Genomic DNA, 17,019 nt, shown 5'->3' with positions numbered 1-17,019 from the left:
AGTCACAGCACCTAATGGAGCGACGCTAAGGAGGAACAGATGTCAAATGTATTTGAATTGTCCAACGGCATCTTATCCAATACTCAATAGCAATGAGAACGCGTTTGTGAGTGAGGTCTGAGATTGAAATTGTGGAAGACAACTGTGAAGACAACCAGCACAATGCTAAAATAAAAGCAAAATCCTGCAGATGCTGGAAATCTGAAATAAAAACAGAAAGTGCATGAAATACTCAGCAGGACTGGCAGCATCTGTGGAGAGGGAAGCCGAGCTGACGTTTCAGGTTAACTTTCAACAGAATGTTCTATTGAAAGGTCACATACCTGAAACGTTAACACTGTTTCTCTCTCCACAGATGCTGCCTGACCTGCTGTGTATTTCCAGCACTTTCTGTTTTTATTTCAGCACAATGTTAATGTGCAGGATACCCATACATCTATGTCCTCAAGTCATGAACGTCGTAGTGATGATTCTAGATCTCAGAAGACTTTTGCTAATATGAGGCCCAGGCATGTTAGTCAACCACCGATACATTTTAAGGACTCTTAAATGATGGATGGAGGTCTAACTTTTATGTAAATATTGTTCCCAGCAATCCTGTTACTTTTGTTATTTATTCTTGCAGTGTAATGTTCTACTTAAGGGAAAAAGGGGGATGTTGTGATATTGCCTTAAAGAAAAATATAAATAGTGAGAGTGCATCATCACTGCAAGAAGTGATGTCATACAGCAGTAGGAGTTGTGTTGATCCCTAGTAAGATGTGTATGTAGAGTTCTCCTGTAACTTGGATATAGTATTGTGAGTCTTCAATAAAAAGAACCCAAAGTATTTGTTATCATTCGTCAGTGCATGATCAGTAAATTTGTGCGAAGAACCCAGTAACACAACATCTTTGACCAAGCTTTTGGTCACCTGATCTAATATTTCCTTTTGTGGCTTGGTGTCATACTTTGTTTCCTAACACTCCTGTGAAGCGCCTTGGGATGTTTTATTGCATTAAAGGTGCAATATAAATATAAGTTGTTGTTGTTGAAGTTGTTGTTTCAAGTACCCAAGAACTGCAACCTGGCCAGGCAGCGGTGTACGAGCCAGAAGTGGAAGAGAAAGAAGAGACAGATGATGAAGAAAGACTGTGACTCACTCTGACAATCGCAGCCACCAGCTCAGATACTGACATTGCCTGTCCTTTAGAGGAGAGCTTGGAGGCGGGATCTGCACGTGGTGTCACACTGGGCACGTGCGGCCTGCAGCCAAGGCAGGGGACAAGGATAGCACAGGTGCCAGCTTGCTGGAGGGCAAGTTCATACACAGGTTCTGCTGCAGAGGAGTCAGATGCGGAGTTCAATGGGACAGCCTACAGAAAAAGGTTGATGGGTCTGTACACTGGAATGCTTGGTGCATGGCAGGCATGCCAGAAAGCCTGCAGTCAATGTCAAGGAGCATATAGAAGTCCAGCATCAACTTGGCACAGGGCTTTGCACAGAGCTTGGAATCCGTGCTTTCCAACATGGAATTTGTGACCAACTCCATGAGAAAATTTATGGACACATCTATGATGCAGCGTCTGATTGCTGGTGTCTCAACTTTCAATGCAGCACAAGCAGAAGCCACCCAAAATCTGGTTGCTGCAGTGGAAGCACAGACTGCTGTCATCATGGTTGTAGATGTCAGTGTTTAAAGGAATTTGCAGGGTATCACCGAAGTCCAGAAATCTGTCCTCCAACCTATTGCTAGGCTTGCGGAGGCACCCCCAGGGAAGTGGCAATGGCACGGTGGAGCACAAATCTGCTGCCCTCCATCAGGATGCCAGTATTTATCCTCCTACCACTGACACTCCACGAATCCCCTTGCTGTTGCCTGTCACAGCCAGCCCAGACTGTTGTCATCCCCGTCGAGGTGGTGTAGTCCGAAGCTGGGCCTTCTAGGGACAGAGTTGGCCGAGGTCATCCTGTATGACCATCTGCCATCTCCACCGCTGAAAGTCAGCAGCCTTCCACCAGCCATGCTGCAGCCATTGCGTAGGAGCACTAGGACAGACAAAGGCACATGGAAGAGAGGAACTCTCTTATTAGGATTATTCATTAATACGGGTTATTAATTAATTTTGTATCAATATTGGGTGGTTTGGTTGATAAATTTGGTTTAGAATGTTTATTTTGTGGTGGCTTTCATTTCAGCATTGTGACCAAGAGGACACTGTGATAATCAAAAACAAAGGGTAGGTAAGGTGTGGGATTGTTGCTGAATGGAGAATTGGGGGAGCATTCACTGGTACCTGCCTTTAAGATTAATGTACCTTTAAGATCTTAGTATGCTAATGAGCTGAGTACAAGGATGCAGTCATGTGACTATGTGCCAGTCTCACTCTGTAACTGGAGCACCAAGAGGCAAGACCTGCAAATAGATAGCTCTGTATTGTATATAGTTGTTGGCTGTTTAAAAAAACTTTCTGAGATCTTCAACTACCTGAACTCCACATATCTAATTTATGTTGCCTCAGACAACATAAAAGAAGCTTCTCATTGCATGGTGGCAGCAATGGGATCAGATACGTTAATGACAGACAGCCTGGCCAGAAAGGGGATGTGTTGTTTGCCTCCTCCCCCTCAGCTATTTGTTGTATACCTGGTAGTAAGGGCTGTAGCCTCATAATGGCGAGAATGTGCAACATGCAGCAGACACAAGCACTGCCGAGTACTGCAGAGCTCCTCCAAAGCATTCCACACAGCGGAAGCATTATTTAAATACCGCAGTGGTCTGCTCGATGACATTTGATGTGGCAGCATTACTTTCATCGTATGCATGCTGCCCACATGTTGGTCAGCGGATAGCCCTTGTTGCCCACCTTTTGGTTTCTCGTGGTGGCTCAAATGTCGATGATACAGCTGAGTGGTGCAGAATGAAGGCATCATGACTGCTGCCAGAATAACGAGAAGTGACCTCATGATACACTGAATATAGTCGCAAATCAGCTGAATGTTGAGGGAGTGGAATCCAGTTCAGTTGTGGTACATCTCTGAATTGACACACTATGACCTGCAAAGTGATACCTGTGCAGTTTATGGCACTCTACCCCATGGACAAGCCTACTATCCTGGTGAAGCCACATGCTCGCTCCACCTGCTTCTCTCTGGCAAGAGAGAATGAAACTTATTCAGCGCTCTTTGCATGCAGAGCCTTATGTAACGGTGAATGGCGAACTGGGAGATGTTACAAATATCGACTGGTCCAGCCTAGAAGGAGTCCAATGCATAAAGGTTCATGGCCATGGTTGCCTTCACAGCCACTGGCAATTCTGTCTGCAACAGGCAGCAGATTTCAATAAGGACATCCTTAGTGAAGTGGAGATGCCTAATGCACTGTTCCTCGCTGAGGTTGAAATAGGAGAATTCCTCCCTGAAGACACTGGGCAGAAATGGTCTCCTGCTGAAACCTCTTCTCTCCTTCCTTCAACTCCTCCCTCTTTGAGCAGATTATCTTCCTCTGTGTTACCTCTGCTCAGGTCAAGGGGGATACAAGCTACTGCACCCATGTATGGGAGCAAATGGTCTGAGCAGAATCAGACTTGGTCCTGACTTCAGCACCCGCCACACCACACCTTGTAGACATCAGCAGCCTTAAATAGCAATACAATCCACCAAACACTTCTACAAACCCTGCAATAGCCAGCAGAAATCAATCAGCTACAAACCTCAAGTAGTTGTTGATCCCTTTAAATAGCACTGGGTAGCAGTGTCCTTCCTGCTGCCAAACGCAGGTTCAGCTGCGCGAGGATAAGAGACGCCATTAGCTGGAATTTCGAGCTCCAAAATGGCAGCACTGGTGTCACAGAATCACAGAATAATACAGCGTAGAAGAGGCCCTTCGGCCCATTGAGTCTGCACCGATGCATTAAAAACACCTGACCTGTCTACCTAATCCCATTTGCCAGCACTTGGCCCATTACACACTGATTGACGTCATGGTCTGCCTACACTGTATACTTCTGGCACACGCATCCTGCACCTGCACTATTACCCTACCCAAGATAGTGTCAGGTGCAGCTCGTACCAGTTGTCGGCACACATGACATGGATGCCATTTTGGAACCAAAACAGCACCCGTATCACCAAAAGTACTGGTGTCACACAAATGAATTTTGTGGCCATAGACACATACAGCACAGAAGGAGGCCATGTGACAAACCATGCCCATGTCGGCTGTTTGAAATTTCTCTCTAGTCCAAATCTAATTAATCCAATTTATAAATTCAAGTAATATGACTAAATTGTGTTAACCTACTAATGCTGGCAACTGTAGTTCATATGATATAATACTTTTCCTAACTATTTCCATTCACAGAATCCAAATATGGCATGTAAAATAATATTTATTCCAGCACTGCTGAATGAAAAAAGTCTATTCTTAATATATCATTAGCTTTGCAGGGGACTTAATTGGAATCAGGCAGGTTTTTCATGTTGGAAATGGGCTGAACACCAAAACATGTGGAAATGACTCTAAATACAATTACTGCACACACTGGGCAGAATTTAGTGAGGCCATTTGGAGTGGGAATGGAGGCGTGGGGAGCCGATGAATAGCGATGGATGCGTCCGCTCAGAAATCTGACGCCATATTATGCATTTAGTCAGTGGTGGGAAAGCACCAAGGCTTTGTGACGCGACGGGACAGGACTGCCATTTGAATTGCTGAACATTTAGTTTAAATGCATCATCATGCAATTGATTGCAATTCAATGGGGGAGGTTCGGAATTAAGTTAATGACCAACTTAATAGAATTCTTTGAGGAAGTGACAAAGTTGATTGATGAGGGAAGGGCTGTAGATGTTTTAGTTTAGAGATACAGCACTGAAACAGGCCCTTCGGCCCACCGAGTCTGTGCCGACCATCAACCACCCATTTATACTAATCCTAGACTAATCCCATATTCCTACCAAACATCTCCACCTGTCCCTATATTTCCCTACCACCTACCTATACTAGTGTCAATTTATAATGGCCAATTTACCTACCAACCTGCAAGTCTTTTGGCTTGTGGGAGGAAACCGGAGCACCCGGAGAAAACACACGCAGACACAGGGAGAACTTGCAAACTCCACACAGGCAGTACCCAGAATTGAACCCGGGTCGCTGGAGCTGTGAGGCTGCAGTGCTAACCACTGCGCCACTGTGCCGCCCATATACATGGACTTCAGTAAGGCATTTGATAAGGTTCCCCATGGTAGGTTGATGGAGAAAGTGAAGTCGCATGGGGTCCAGGGTGTACTAGCTAGATGGATAAAGAACTGGCTGGGCAACAGGAGACAGAGAGTAGCAGTGGAAGGGAGTTTCTCAAAATGGAGACGTGTGACCAATGGTGTTCCAAAGGGATCCGTGCTGGGACCACTGTTGTTTGTGATATACATAACTGATTTGGAGGAAAGTATAGGTGGTCTGATTAGCAAGTTTGCAGACGACACTAAGATTGGTGGAGTAGCAGATAGTGAAGGGGACTGTCAGAGAATACAGCAGAATATAGATAGATTGGAGAGTTGGGCAGAGAAATGGCAGATGGAGTTCAATCCGGGCAAATGCGAGGTGATGCATTTTGGAAGATCCAATTCAAGAGTGAACTATACAATAAATGGAAAAGTCCTGGGGAAAATTGATGTACAGAGAGATTTGGGTGTTCAGGTCCATTGTTCCCTGAAGGTGGCAACGCAGGTCAATAGAGTGGTCAAGAAGGCAAACGGCATGCTTTCCTTCATCGGACGGGGTATTGAGTACAAGAGTTGGCAGGTCATGTTACAGTTGTATAGGACTTTGGTTCGGCCACATTTGGAATACTGCGTGCAGTTCTGGTCGCCACATTACCAAAAGGATGTAGATGCTTTGGAAAGGGTGCAGAGGAGGTTCACCAGGATGTTGCCTGGTATGCAGGGCGCTAGCTATGAAGAGAAGTTGAGTAGATTAGGATTATTTTCATTAGAAAGACGGAGGTTGAGGGGGGACCTGATTGAGGTGTACAAAATCATGAGAGGTATAGACAGGGTGGATAGCAAGAAGCTTTTTCCCAGAGTGGGGGATTCAATTACTAGGGGTCACGAGTTCAAAGTGAGAGGGGAAAGGTTTAGGGGGGATATGCGTGGAAGGTTCTTTACGCAGAGGGTGGTGGGTGCCTGGAACGCGGAGGTGGTAGACGCGGGCACGATAGCGTCTTTTAAGATGTATCTAGACAGATACATGAATGGGCAGGAAGCAAAGAGATACAGACCCTTAGAAAATAGTCGACAGGTTTAGATAGAGGATCTGGATCGGCGCAGGCTTGGAGGGCCGAAGGGCCTGTTCCTGTGCTGTAATTTTCTTTGTTCTTTGACGGGTAGCCCTCATGTGCCTTCGGATCCCGGGTCATTAAAAGCTGGCGACACCGAGGCAAGGCCTCAGTGCTGCCATGGGAAGGCAGCCATGAACAGTACTGGATATGGGAAGAGTGGGGAGCGGAGACCATTGTTGGTCACCAGTGCTGTGCACTCTGCACGGATGGGCTTGGTCTCGGGTGGTTGACACGGGTGTACATACAGCTAGGTGAAAGGGCCAGGTGGCCATACAGTTGGATGAAAGGGTTGGGTATACATACTAGCAGATGAGAGGGTTGGCTCTCAGCAAGGGTGGGCGCTGAGGGCCATTAGTGCATAAGCTTAGAGGAGTAGCAAAGGCAAAGATGCAAGGCAACATTCTCTCTGCAAGGACAGAATTCTGGAGGACTAATGAAAAACTGGCATGGGTCTCATACACTCTGTCATTGAGAACCCCCATAGTGTGATGCAGCGCCACTGACGGAGGGAGGGCCAGGAGGCAAGAGATAGTCTCATACTTACTCGCTTCCAGTCACCATACTTGCCTCACAGAGTGAAAGTATAAAAACGTACCTAAAAGCATTCAGTCTGTTGCCTCCTTTCAGTTAGAGTGCTGTGACTAGCGCCCAGATCACACATGTGCTCTGGCACATCAGAGGTGCTTACCAAAGGAGGGCTGAGCCTAGACTGGCAGCCCACTATGGGAGAAGGGTGAAGTCAACATCTCACAAGTAAGGCATGAAGGAATGAGCACTTTCCTCAATGAGGGGAGCTCCCAGCTTTGGGGGTCAGCCTTTCCTCTTCCCTTTCACTTGAGTCTCCCTGCTCACCTGAGAAGGACAAGGAGGAGAAGACTCCATGTCCCTCGTCCTTTTCTCGCTTTTCCACTGCTGCATTGAGCTCATGGCCAAGGTGATGATGTGTAGGTCTGTGTGCATCTGTGGGATCTGGTTCTCCATGAAAGTTGCCAGCCTTTCGATGGAGGAAGCCATGCGCTCACATGCCTGAGACAAGGCAGCGCTCAGGGCATAGATGGACTGCTCCATTGTCCGCTGATGGCTGCGCAAAGCCTCTGACATCTCTGCTAGATATTGCCTCACCTGTCTCTGAAACTCCACCTTGCCCTGTGCTGTCGACACCAGAGTCTCATCATCAGCCTGGGCTCAACATGGGCTTGACCACCCACAGGATTCTGACTGTCAGTGGCCTCAGATGTCTCAGCCTCAGCCAGTTCTGTGTCTGATGCTCTCACCAGCTTGTGACCCTGAATCTAAGCCTGAATGCATACCAATCAAGGTGCTGCAGTGACTCCTGATCCCCACACCCTTCTGTTAAGGACCTGCAGAATGGCCCAGGCAAGACACAGTGTAGCCCTGTGGTTTAATGCCTCCCTGGAGATTCTCCTCCAGGCTGCAAGGGCAAGGCTAGAGATCCTCTTCTCCAGGGATGGCAAGAAGAGCTCCTCCCGCCTGACCAAGCAAGCCTGCTGGAGATTGCAAAGGAGATTAGCAGCCATGGGGTCACCCCCCCCGAACATGAGTCCAGTGCAGGAAGAGAGTCAACAAACTCATTTAATCTGCAAAGGTGCGTGCTCCATGGGGATTGCATGTGACCACAGAGGAGGAAGAGGGACATGGGGAAGGAATTACCACAAAGATGCTGGCAAAGGGAATTAGGCATCAACACAGGTGCATGGCAGCATCTCGGCCACAGGCTACCTTCTCTCACAGAGCACCCCCATTACCTCCCCTGAAAGCTAATGTGGGGAGGAGCCACATAGGAAAGCCCCACAGGGGATGAGGGGCTACCACTGGCACACCTGTTCTGTAGCTCTTCCTGTGAAGTTTGACTATCTCCCTCTTTCCACTTGCAGGGCAAGAGAGCCCATAATTACAGGGAGACCTCGCAGACTGGTGGAGGTATTGCTGACATACGGCCTCTCTCAGCAGTTGAGAGTGAAGCACTGGAGTTGGCGGGAACCAGGGCAGACACTCAATCATGGATGGTGAGACTGAAGTCTCCACACAGGAGACTGAGGATTGTCTCCCATCAACATTTAGCACACTTCTAGAGATCCTCATAATGCATGGATATCATGACAAGATTTGCAGTGCCGAACCCACACATGCTTGTTTCTCTCATGCAGGTCGGCATCTGCAGGAGACTCAATCCAAAGGGGGACAGTACTCAACCTCTGAGGATGAGCAGTCAGCGAACGCACAACTCATTCCATAACTCTCCTGCATCTTCCACCAACGCAGATACTTTCACCTCAGTGGGTATGCAGTCAGGCTTAGATTCAGGATCACAAGCTGGTAGGAGCACCACACACGCACTCAACCAACTGGCTGAGGCTGAGACAGCCAAAGGCACTGATAATCGGAGGACTACGGGTGGTCAGGCCCATGTTGAGCCCCTGGCTGATGATGACACAGATACAAAGGGCCGAATGGCCTCAATCTGTGCTGTAACAATTCTGTGATTCTGTGAAGTACGTATAAAGTGTAGTCACTACAGTACGCTAAGGAAATACAGAAACCAATTTCAGCAGGTCCTACAAACAGCAATGAAACAATGAACAGGTAATTTGCGTCTTTAAATGATGCTGGTTGGGGGATAAATGTTGACCAGAACATTCAGAGGCGTCCCCTGCTCTTCTTCAAATAGTGTTACTGGACCTTTTACATCCATTTGGGAGGGCAGAGAGGACCTTGATTTAACATCTCATCCATCCTGCGGTGCAGAACTTCCTCAGTATTGCACTGAAGTGTCAGCCTGGATTATGAGCTTGTCTCTGGATTGGGTTATGAACCCATGACCTTCCGACTCAGAGGGGAGAGTGCCACCATTGAAACAAGACTGACACTCTACTGTCAAAAAAAATGCTGAAGTTGAAAGTCCAGCCCTATAGGTATTATAACTGAAACATTTTATTTGTACTGTGTGAGCCTTGCTGTGCTGCTGTTGGCAAAGGTTATTGTGTTGTTTTGCTTGCTACTCTGCTGTAATAAATCATTCTTTAATCATTTCCAACCAGTGTTCTAATTATGGACCTGGAAATTGCGGAACAGGGCTCCGCCTAGTCCAGCTGAGGGGAATAGATTGCTCAAGGAGGGAAGTCACACACCCCTATTGCATGTACATATGTACAGTTGTTAAGCACAATAGTGATTTCATTTTCTAGGGTCAGAAGGTCCATACATGCTCTGAATGTAAAAATGTTGGCCCTGTTTGCCTATATATTCAATAGCCTGCATTTTTGTGTGCTCCCCTACACAGGGCACTTAACCTACAAACAGACGATGAGGTCTGAGGAGCCTCAGATATTGGGCTTCAGACTTCTTTCTCATACAGACAGTGCTGCGGGAGGAGGCCCAAGCAAGTAACTGCATGAATTTAAGGCCGCTGTTGGTACACTGGTAAAGAGTGTTTCGTCTTTATGTTGTTTCTGGTTCCCAGATATTGGAAAGAATCACACTTTAAACTTGGAAAAGGCTGGAGTCAGTCTTGTTTATTACAGTACCGTACTTTGTGCTGTAGAGCCTGATTCTTGTGTTACATATAACATGACTCCCCAGTGCAGCCGTGAATGAGGCCTCCCACTGGAACACTTAAACATAACAACTAGTTCCTAGCTAATTAGTTCAGAACACTTTACAGATAGTATAACAATATATACATATATAACAAAGAGGTTGAGGGTCTGCATGGGGGGGATGTGTGAGTCTCAGTGGGGGGCAGGGAGGATTATGGTGGGGTGGTAGATTGGATGTCAGGGCCAGTGCCTGGGGGGCAGAGCCAGAGAAAATCAGAGATGGGGTCAGGGCCTGGATCTCAGGGGTCTTGGTCAGGAGGGGGATCAGAGTTCAGGGCCAGTGATTGGAGGCAGCAATGTCAGGGCAGGGGGACTGGGAGCAGTGGTAAACAAATAAGCAACTTACCTTTTCTCAGGCGATCTGTAGAGCTTGTTTCCCTGAGTGCATCCCGCAATGGTGCGACTGCCTCAGGGCAAACCAACATGCAGTGGGATCTTCATGTGTTAGGTCCCTTATTTGCATCTGCAAAGGGCCTAAGGCTTGCTTCAGCTGTGATTCAGGAGCACCTCTTGTTTGTCCTTTCCCAATATGGTGACTGGAGCAATTCGTTGGTAGTCTGTGCTCACTTCTTGCCTGCCAGTTTAGGATTTTAGCAAGCTGCAATTGCACCTGAGAAACAATTGCTACACAATACAATTTCTAGATCATGGTTCCCAAAGCTTTCCGTGACTGGGGTTTTTCTCACCTTATATCTATGTTTGCTGTGAACTAATTGATAGATATTTATTGTTATGATTAATCAACAGCTCTATTATCATTGTATCATACGACTACCAGGATAGTCGAAGGCAAACTAAATGGTCCTTGGTATTTTATTGTCTAGCAATCCACTATGTTCCTTACTGCTGTACCCTAGAAACATATGGAGCAGCACCGATTTAGGTGATCTTCTGTAGCATTATAAATACTAATGACATCTCATTTACATTTACCACAGTCAAGGCTGCCGCCATCCACACTGCCTTAAGTTAAATTTGCTTTATATAACAATTACTGCACTTCACAAGTGATTGTGTAAAGCACTTTTGAGCTGTTTTATCGTGGAAAGGCCTGTATAATACAAATATTATTATTTATCAATTTCAGTGTTAATGAGTTTTCATCTCCTCTACTAATTATACGAAGCTTTCACCAGGAATGGAAATATGCATAGGGTCTAAAACCATTAGCAGTGATCCAATCCAAGGGTCCTGATAACATAATATACAGCAAGGGAGAGCAAATCACTTATGAATATTAGTTACACATCCCAGTGATGTTATTCTTCATGACATATAAAATAATAGATGGTTTCCAAAATAATGTGGACTTTCAATGGTAGTTATCATGAGGCTGGTACAAATAATATTGATTGAAAGGTAACATAGCTGATAGTGGTGTAGGACCTGAATCAGGTGACATGTGTTTATTTTTCAGGTGTAATTTTCCAAAGAATTTGGCTACTAATTAAGTTTTTACAACAACAGATTTTGTAATTGTAAGGTTTGATTGTAACAGCACTTCTGTATACTTCAACTTTGATAAGAAAATATAAAATCAAAAGGACAGTTCATACAGAAAGGGTGGCTCATTTCCAGTTACTGTCTATCCATGCACTGATGGTGCTGTACATCAGCAAATTAACAACTGCATCCTAGAGTAGGGCATATAGAATCATAGAATGATACAGCATAGAAGGAGGCCATTCTGCCCACCATACCTGTGCCAGCTTTTTGAAACAGCTATCCAATTGGTCCCACATCCCTGCGCTCTCCCCATAACCCTGCAATTTATTCCCTGTAATATATGGATATGGATCTGCACTTCTTCATATATTCAGCTCTTCAAGTTCAGCCAAGGAGGAGAGGGGGAGTATTGAGTAGAAGCAAGGAAGAAAGAGAAAATTAAAAGGCAAGTTGATCACTCATGTACCTTCTAGAAATTGATTCAAGAGAACCAGAGGTCTGAGAACAGATGGCTGGCCTGTCCTTTCTGCTGGTGTTTGGCACAAGGGAGGGAGGGAAGAGAGATAATTTAAAATTAGGAGCAAGGATATGAAGACTGCCGTTTGTCATTTAACCAGACATGTAAAAAATGTATTCAAATAAAATGAACCCACAAATTATTTTGAAAATAAACACATTACTTTTTGGGAGATAACACTATTCCTTAGAAACCTAAATAAGCATATAGGGGCTGATTATTGCCTTCAGTTCTAAGCCAGTAAGTATCTATCTTGTGCCGGTGTGTTTTTTTTTGGCAGTGAATATCTGCTTGAATAGTATGTGGGGCCCAGGGTACAGAATGTCAAGCATCTTAAGTAATAATCCCCATTTTTAGGTGTATTTCCAATAGAAATTGGTTGTGTAAGTGTAATGCCAAAATGACATCTGTGTGCTACTGTCCTGTGCTTGTACCATCCTTTGGCTCCACTGGTGCTCAACAAACCTGTTGGAGGTTGATTCAGAAGAAAATGGTAGCATTATGCAACTGTAGAAGATTGGGCCTAGATTATCCAGCTGCTATTGTATTAACATTGATATTAACTCATTTGTTTTAAATTGGTTTATACTGCTATTAAATTAATGCTGACATTAAAATAGCATCAATGGGGTCACCATTTTTCAAATCTGTCTCTGACAGGCCTACAGGAGAGCAAAGGCAAAGGATAATTTGGAAGTTACTTCATAGAATTAAAAGAATTGTAGGTGTAGGCGCATGTCATACCACAATATCACACTACAATGCACGTTACACTGAAATGGCTCAGCATGTTTAACAGCACAATCATGGGATCCAGGACTTTTATATCAGAAGGCAAGACCAATGAAAATGGCGGGTCTTGAGAGATCATTGTCTTTATCATTGGAGCGCTATCAATCATGGGAAATCCATACAATGGCAGTTGATGGCACATGCATGACGTAAATATACCTTTAAATATTCTGCAGTCTGTACCCCGATAACAGAATTCAAACCGTGTATGAGATTATTTTTTATTTAATTGGCTCGTATAATGAAGATTATCTTTCAGCTGGCTTTGTCACTATCTAGTTTTCGAATAATCAGGAGTTTGGTCAATGCTTCAACTTGTTCACATATAGTTCCTTGCCAGCAGCTTCGGATACAGGTGAAAAATTTCATTGGATAACTTGCAATTAAGTGGTATGGCTACTTCACTACGGGTTACTACAACTAAAGCAAAATCCAGACCTTATTCAATGAGGCTTTAAATGTGTATTTTTGATTGTTTTGTATAAACTATATATGTTTATGAGGTGTAATGAATGATATTTGTTTGTGGTTGTACTTCAGCACAGCCTTTCTTCTTGCAGCTCTTCAAATAGAATCTCTCTGCTATTTCCCAGGTGATTTTTGTCAATCATCCACTCAGGGGCATAATAATATTAATGGCTCTTGAACTGCAAAATCCTTGGTTTGGACTGCTGTCTTCAACACTCATAGCTCTGATATTGTCTGAAGACACATGAGTACAAAAGGAAACCAGTACAGCGATTCATCACTTACACAATGATTTCACTTTTTAAACAACAAGCATGTTTTTTGATTAACCTACTTGTAGGTTGGCCATAATTTGAATCTTACCTCTTTACATATTCCAAGATTGTATATATAGCTCATTACATTATTTAGTTTGTGGCAAACAATACTGTGAAAGAAATAGCCGCAAGCACATACTGTGAGGCTCCCAGAACAAGGTGTCTTGAAATGCAAACCAGAAACTGATGGGAACCTTGCTTGGCTGAAGTGGAATAGTGTTTAAGCAGCTAGTTTGTTCATGGTAGCTATCCAAAGGAAATTGCAATATTGGCCATTAATTTTCTGCATACACAACATTTCTATCCAATGGTTGATATTTCTGACTGACCCAGTAGATGTATCAGCTGAAAATGAATATCTTTAACTGCTTTTGGACGATAACAATCTGAGATTTTCTCCCAGTTGGAATTCTAATTTGTGCTGATCTCCCTAGGCTACTGTTAGTGATGCATTGCTAATATGTAGGGAGGAGGGCATTAAAGAGTTCTCATTAGGTTTTACAATGGGATCAAGATTTTGCATCCAAGGGTGCATTACAATTCTCTGCAATGAAAATGAATGGAAGATAGTTTGTTCAATTGAAATTCCATATAATCATCATATTGGCAACAGAGATTACTACATTTAAAAATCCACATTCCTGCAAAACATACTTCTGATGTTGCCTGATCGGTGCAATTTATTACCAAGTTCTATTTTTGCTGTTTGTGCAGTGAGGAATAGTTCAGTTATCCTCCTGTGTGCAAAGCCCTTTTTTGCACAAAGCTGTCAATATTGAGTAAATCCTGGATGTGGGATTTCCAGTGATGTATTTGATTCATACCTGAGACATTGCCTTGCAGCAAAAATATATGGTCACCTGAAGCGATCTGTGCCCATCACAAAGGGTGCAGTTGATGGGTTGGGTTTGCTTTCATCCGAATTTGCCATCCTATTATCACTGATGCAGCTGCTCCAAGGCATTGATTTCTTCAGTTATTATCTGAGCAACCGAGTCTTCTGCTCGTAACTACAAGAAGAACTTTCAGTAAATAACAGAAATATCAGAAATTACCTGGGAAGGAGTGATATTGATTGAGGTATAAAAGAAACTGTTGTGAAGCACAACCAAAATAAAGGAGTAAAGTTTTCAAATTAAAGCATACTCTGAAACACATAAGCTAAAAATATCTAGAATAAACAGGGTTAAAGGAGCCCAAAGGCAAAATATTGGCCTCCTTGCAGGTACTTCTGTGTTTAGTTTTGTCTTTCAAGCTGGGGAAGCAAAGATGTAGTGTTTGTCAGCCTTTGAGAACTGAAGAAGACCAACCCTCTTATAGACACCATGGCTGGAATTTTCATTTCTGGGCCATGATCCCGCGCTGCATAACTGATGTGATGCTACTTCGAAATGCAAAGTAGAAAATTGGCCCAGGGGTGAGTCCAGTGCCCACTTAGAGGCACCAGAAGCATCCTGGAGGCAGGAACAAGTTACTGAGGACGATTTTAGAAGGCAGCCATGACTAGGCTTGCAGTTGCCTTCAGAAATGCAGTAGCAGGGAGTTCGAAGGGCAGGTGTTTGCATAGGCATATGTCTCCAAGTGGCACCACGTTTCTCTGATGCCACCCTAGAGGCTCTGATTGATGCAGAGGAGAGAGATGTTCTTTCCAGCCTCAAGAATGAGAAATCTGACCAGCGACATGAAGAAGGCATGGATGGAGGTGGCCATGGAGGTCAGCAGCCAGGGACCCATGCAAAGGACCTGGCTCCAGTACAGATAAAGGTTCAATGACCTCTCGTGGCTGATAAGGTGAGTGGCCAGCAGCACCCAGTTCATTGGGCACTAATACTCTAAGCACCAGAATGCACGCGGGCTGACCTCACAGAATGTCCATAATTCTCCCTCACGTGGTCAAAGTAAGTGAATGGGCATTACACTGAGATGCAGCCACCTTCACATAGGGGTCGACAGTCAATGGGGACATCACTGAGGGGAACATCAGCCCACATGTATGTCATGGTGGAAGAGATGAGGGAGGGTAGGCTACTTATGAATCATTTTCCCCTCATCCTGTAGGAGAAGAGAGCCTATAATATGCGGGATATGGCCAGAACAGGTGGTGGAGTGGCCCAGTTCCACACTCTGACACCAATGGAGGAGGCAGCGCTGGAGATCATCAGGGTGCCTCGAGGCATTCGGCAGGGGATGGTGAGACAGGTGGCCATGAGCAACAGGGTCATTGAATAGCTCTTTCTTTAGGTGAAGAGCATGGAGGAGACTTCTGCCCAATGTGTGCTATGGATCTAAGACCAGTGTTACATGAGGGGTTGGTTATGCTGGGGCACTTGTTGAGTAGGATGAGACCTTATTTCCATTTTCTTGTGTTTCACACAGGGCTGGTTGCAGAGGGGGAGCAAAGTGGATCTGTTGAATTGGTGCCACCATCCTCGGCAAGGCAGGGGAGGCTCCACGGAACCAGCACTGCCACGTCATACCTTAATACCTTCCACCAACGCAGACACATTTACCTCAGTTGGGCCCCAGAGTAGCATAGAAAGGGGAGCACTGAGTGAACCTCACATTAGGCACGAGCAGGAGGAAGAGGGTGAGGCAGTGTCAGATATGGTCAGTCCCCCTCGGAGGACGGAGGAGAGACACAGCATTGCTCCTCTGGGTGATGATGCTGGGCCTCAGGTGTAATGGACAGAGAGGGTCTTCCTTGAGAATCAAAGGCAGATAAGTTCCTGTTTGTCCGAGTTCCCTGAGGCCTTTTGCATCCATGGACAGGCAATGGGGAGTCCATGCAGTGCATGTGTTCTGTTATGACTCAGGGTTTTGAGCGCATGAGCTCCTCTCTTGAGAGATTGGCAACCTCTTGGAGAGCCATATGTAGCACCCCTCTGAGTGGGTACAGGAGCAGCACAGTGATATGCACAGAAAGAATGAGACCCTCTATAGCATTGACTATTCAGTGTCGCTGATGACACAGAGATGCCCTGAATGGATGCCAGCTGCATCCCAGTAGGTGGCCTCATCCGGCATCCAAGGACACCAAAAAATGGTTGAGATGATCCTATCGGCAGAGGACCCTTCGGCCACTCTCCCCTTCTGACTCAGGAGCCTTCTGTATGCCAAGCCTGTCTGCAATTCACGCTGAGCTCTGGGACGGCATTGACAGGTGTCTTCCGCTGCCTGGGTGCTGACCACCTTTTAAGCGAACTCTTCCTCCTCCTCCTCTTCTTCCTCCCAGTCCTCCTCTGAGGTGGCGTGGTGTTACAGCTCCTCCTCTTCATCCATCTCCAAGCCTCTTTGCAGTGTCATGTTGTGCAGGGCACAGCAGATGACCACGATACAAGACACTCTGGCTGGCTCATATTGGAGGGCAACACCTGACCAGGCAAGGCAATGGAAGTGCATCTTCGAGGCCAATAGTCTGTTCAATCAAGTCTGTGTTAGAAGATGGCTCTGGTTGTAACGCATCTCTCCATCCGTGTTTGGGTACCAGACGGTGTCAGGAGCCACATCCCTAGGGGATGACCCTTATCCCTCAGCAGTCACCAGGA

This window comes from Heterodontus francisci, chromosome 1 (genome assembly GCF_036365525.1).
Source record: "Heterodontus francisci isolate sHetFra1 chromosome 1, sHetFra1.hap1, whole genome shotgun sequence".
NCBI lineage: Eukaryota > Metazoa > Chordata > Chondrichthyes > Heterodontiformes > Heterodontidae > Heterodontus > Heterodontus francisci.
Note: the sequence above shows the minus strand (reverse complement) of the source record.